The sequence below is a fragment of the Merops nubicus genome, unplaced genomic scaffold (assembly GCF_000691845.1).
Source record: "Merops nubicus isolate BGI_N331 unplaced genomic scaffold, ASM69184v1 scaffold32260, whole genome shotgun sequence".
NCBI lineage: Eukaryota > Metazoa > Chordata > Aves > Coraciiformes > Meropidae > Merops > Merops nubicus.
This window is the reverse complement of record NW_008581413.1, coordinates 41,254-46,760: the sequence shown is the minus strand read 5'-3', so window position 1 is coordinate 46,760 and position 5,507 is coordinate 41,254.

The following is a 5,507-nucleotide window of genomic DNA, read 5'->3' as shown; positions in this document are numbered from 1 at the left end:
GAGTCTGTTTCCGTACGTCATATATATATGGAAAAAAAAAAGGCAGCCCCAGATGTATGTAGCTGAATAACAGGAGCCAGTCAGAAAAGGCTCCTCCCAGCCCAGGTTCCAACCCCAGCCTGGAGCTGTTTGTAACACTGTGATAGCTCTTCGCAATCCGACTGCTTGTGGGAGTGAGGCCACGTGGTGGAGTCACAGATGGGTCTGTAACCAAAGTCCCAGTTTACTTAGTGAAAAAAAAAAAAAACAAAACACTTTCACCAATAAATTTAAGTAACAGCTTACCAAGGAAGTCTTCCTGTGATTGCCCATGTTGGTTCTTACTTGACTCACCAACTGAAGGGTTAGATCCAGGTCCAAGCCTGTTACAGTTTGTTTTCTAGCTCATCATCGCACACAAACCCTCAACCTCCAAAACGCAACTGGACCCCCGAGCTTGCAGTCAACGGTCCATCACTCACAGAAGCTGGACATTCACCTGCAGTTTCTACCCCTTTCTCCAGCTACTGCTCCAGTTGGAGCTATTTCTCCAACATGCAGACAGAAATCAAGAATGTTGCTTATCTGACACGAGTACAGCTTTGGGGTGCAAACCCTCATGAAGACTAAAGCATCTGCCTTTGTTAAGGCCTTGTGGCAAAAGTGTTGAAACACGCTTAAATTTTAACAAATGCAATTTAAGAACCTTCCCTTTATACAGATTTATTCATCTTTGGATTTCACAACTGATATTTGTTTCGATACAGGAAAAAAATTAAGTAATTTTTACAAAGAAAATTTACACTCTAGAATGTATTAAGTATAGTATCTTCATCCTGTAAGACTACATCTAAATGTTCTTCTACAGTTTGAAATGTTAAATGACGCTTGAGAAGGTTTTAAACAGTTTTAAGTTAATCTACAGATCTGTGATGTATTTTAAGAGGCCCTTTTTTAGCAAAAAGATCATACCAGGTTCTGGAAACATTGCTCTGGAAATGTAGAACCAAATTAATTTGTGCTTGGTAAAGACAAAGAATTTACATAACTGACCTATTAACAAAAAAACAGATGCAGTGAAACACATTAAACATTCTCTTTACAAGTTGCTTGATGAAATTACAGTGAATTACTACTATTTGTTACAAATAACTTTTGTGGAAGCTTACTTTCAACAAAGGTTTAGGGGGTAAGACGCACAGGTGAACTCTGCATGGGTTCTCCTCCATAGCTGTGACAAACTGGAACTGCACATGGAGATCAAAATACAGCATCTTCAAGCCAGTCTTGGGAGGTTTATTATTTTTGTAAAATCAAAGATGAAGTCCACGTATCGGGGTGGGGAAGGGGCAGTTCTGGAGAGGGATACTTTCACATTACAAGTGATTTTCTGTTTTTCCTGTTGTTGAGTTCTGGGTTTCTTTTTAAACCAGGTCCTAGAGAACAGGCAATACCATTCCTGACTGCACAGAACTCATCTGGCTTAATTACACTGTAACCTGCCTCCACTACTGCACGATGCTTCTACTACGTAATTAAAATTAAGACTCAATAACTTTTCATGCTTGAAATGGGACTTGAGTATCCTGAGGGAGCTTCAGGATTGATCTGGTTTAAAACCTACTTGACTATGCTTGTTCCATGATAGACTCAATTTTGAGTCTCAGTTTTATATGCCAGCACAACCATTAGGCCAGCTTCCAGCTTTCTGATGCAACTGGAGCATTAAATGAGCTTCCAACTATGGTTCTCTAAGCATCATTTAAAAGCAACCATAACTAAAGACTGGTTTTGCAACTTAACTATGAGCATAAGCATCTTCCCAACAGCTCAGGTCTTTTGACTTCTATCAGACGGCAGGACTGTGTTTTGCTTCTTGCTTTGTTGTTTCAGGCATCTAAATAAAAAAAACAAACCAACACACCACAGTCTATTGACCTTGACTATTCACTGTACTGCAACCACTGAATGGTTTTGGGGAGAAAAAATCATGCATTGTAGATATTCAAGCCTTCCTTCAATTCTAAATAATTAAAAAAAAAAAATCCAATGTTTATACCAATGCTTCTGTAGGTCTGTGAGGATGTACAGTTGCTACAATGAAACAGTAAACTTCACAGCTTCACGGCCTTTAACATTTATTCTCTCAGTACAGGCTAAAGTTACCAAAATGCAATTCTCTTAGCAGCTTTCAGACAAAACACATGACCTTAACAAGAACTAAAAGTAACTGGAACTCAGCAAGTATTGTAAACACACTTTCAATGAAGCACTGCACACCCCTTTTACTACGTATTTACAACAAATCCACACCCATTTCAAAATCGCTGGATTCAAAAGGTACAATTTAAGCACAAATACTTCTCGAGCTTAAAACCATTTTAATTTACTACCATTCAGGAGGGCCTGGGAAGGAGGGGAGGAGATGTTTTTAAGAAAAGTTACAGAACTCTAGATAATCCAATTGTTTTTCCATCGTTCAAAGTGCTATGTTCTATCACTGCAGTACTGCAAGCACAAACATCACAGCAATAGTTCAGTTATTCCTTTAAAAGAGGAGTAAATCATGAAACAGTTACATTTTACTGTAATATTTAATAAGATCTAAACTCAAGACCAAATATTGTCAATATTCCTAAGGACTAGCCCACGACCAGGTAGACAGAAGGGCAACAGGCAGCTTTCTATCAGTAACAATTCCATGTATGACTCATCCCACCCACGACCTTCACTAACCGTATGTAGCCCAGAAGAACCAGGCAGTGTTCACGGGAGCAGCTAGAGGAACCAACCCGGCCTGGAGCCCTCATTTCAAATTTAATGATGTTCACCCTCACCATTCTGGGATAGATTAAAAACACAATAGCACTACCAAGGTTGCGGTTTTCCTGACAAGAAAGGTGTCTGCCATTTTTTTTAAGGTCTTTTCTAGCTTGCTGTTTCATCAGAGCTGTTGATTTAGTTTGGTACTGGACACCCAAGACTGACACCATTAGGCATTCTGGTCTTCTACTTCAAGCAGACTGTTGGCTACACTTGGAACAGAGGAAATACAGAAAGAAAATCTTGCACAAAAGCTAACTGCAAAGCCCACCTGAAATTTAAATGCATACAAACCATGTCCTGACAGCAATTCATGATTTAAACACAAGGAATGTCAACTTTGTTTTTGTACAAGTTCTTCTCAAACTGCAAACAGCTCATTGGCTCATAAGGCCTTGGTTCTCATTCTTGGGGATTTATAGACTAGAGAAGTCTTGATATTTGTTTCTTCTCTGGAAAAAAAAAAATAACCTTTTAAATGTAAGAATTGTTTAATAAGCAGTAGCTCAACTACTTAATTTTACAACACACTTTAAAATACTATATAAAGGTTTAAAACATTTAAAAGCATAGTACTAGTAATGCCACCAACAGTAAGATCCTGAATGAGAACGTTCCCTCACAATCACCATCGACATATCACGGTCTTGCATTTTAAAAACTTCCTATGCACTTTAATCTAGCGTGGTTAGATACCGTGTTGCTATTTACACAAGACTTTTTCTTGCGAGGCTGCAAAAGTCATTTTCCTTCAAATCCAAAAGATGAATGTAGAAAACACATTCTTATGTTCCTTTTAAGTAACTCCTTATTGCCCAAGTCGGTTCTGTGTCTGAAGGGCTGTGGGGCATATTTGGACTCCAGGCTTTTGAGAGCCGCGGGGCCGCTGCAGTGCTCAGGGAGGCCGGGGGCAGCTCTCCCACAGCCCCCCCGCCTGCCCCCCTGCCCCCCAAACAGCCGAGCTTGCCAGCGGCTGCACAGAGCGTGCTTTGCTTTGGGGGAAGTACATATATATTAGGGGGGGTTAATATAAAAATCTCTTAATAAAAAGATTAAAACTCAAGAATCTACATTATGAGTATATACTGTTAACCGAGCAACAATCTGTTCGTGCTCGGGTTCATTAATGAATTGCACTACTCTGTGCTAAAACTACACGTTAGCAGCATCGTGTCTCACCGTTTTCAGACTGTCCTCAGAGCAGGTACACCATACGCAGCTTTCTTTGAGAGATGCTAATAAGGTACCTCCTGGTAAACATCGTTAAGTGCATTACATAAACAACTTACTGCTTCTGGTGTTGCAACACAACTTGAAACCAGATGCGAAGCCAGTCAAATATTTCTGCTAAGTACTTATTCTAATGACTCTTCACAGCCTGTTCAAATATTAAAACTTGTTTACGTCTCTCTGTTTTACCTCCTTCAGTTGGTGCTAACCTTGAATGCATATTCCAGCTTCTCCCAAAGTTAATTTTGTTCTGTATTTTCCAATTCACAACTATGACCACAAATACATTTGTACACAAAGTGGTGGGTTTTTTTACTTTCTCATCCAACTTCACACAAATTAAGAATATTTACAAAAGATGAACAAAATTACCTGCTTTACAGAAAAGCAAAAGGAAATACTAGTGTCTATACAACACTTACAACATACATACTTAGTTCCAGCAGCAGTCCTGTACAGCATACATATTAGCTGTAAGAAGGTTTAACAGGGATGCGTGGCCAAACGAGTTGCTCGCCACTTACGCCCATCTAGTGCTTCCACAGGGGCCCTTTGGACTGGAGTGGTCCTTCGAACAGCAGCTGCTCCTCAGCCTAACAGCCTAGCATGCAGTTGCCTGCTTCTGCTGTCACCAGCCATTATGGAGAAAGGCAGGATTTGGGATCAGCATCAGGAAATGCTGGAGCGCTTTGAGCAGAGAATGGGATTGTGAATTCCAGTGGACACGCGATAAAGTCAACCTGAGGCTTGAGGCTTCCCTAAGAGCAACAGCAGCTGCTCTGGGACAGTTGCAGTCCAAAACTTCAGTATTCTTTAACCATACAAGGTAAAGGTCAAAACATTTTCCATTTGTCCTCATCAACATGAGCCAACCCGTCTCCATCAGCTCTTGTGCCCTAGGACTTGTGTCAGCACGTATGGAAGTTGGGGTCACAGGTGCTGCTGTTCATGCTCTCCACACACACTGTCACCCCAGCCACCGCTTCTGGGCAACTGCATCTCCTGGTCTAGTGGTCGAGCTGGCCGGGTCCAGGTGCTGGTCTGCCAGCTAAGGTGGCTCACTTTACAACAACAGGTGGTGCAAAGGAACGCCCCGCTAATACAGCATGCTCAGTTCCAATTTATACAGTAATGCACATGAAATTTGCCCTTTTCTCATTCCAGCACTGTATATGGTTACTGTTACACATTTAATTTTGCCTGCATTTTCAAACATCTTTGCATTTTGGTATGCTTTTGGTGTTTGTATTTTTACTTTTTTTTTGGCTGCTGTAACATTCAAGATCTATTAAAGAAATCAATGTAATTTTTCAGGAATGGGAGCAGTGCAATGAGCAATATATGTCTCTATAGTTTTCCTTTAGAAGAAAATATCTACTAACGTTGTGTTTAAAATTGTGCCTACTTAGAAAAGTAAAGACAGCAGTCCACAAAAAAAAAAAAAAAAAAAAAAAAACCAAAAATCTGGCCTTCTA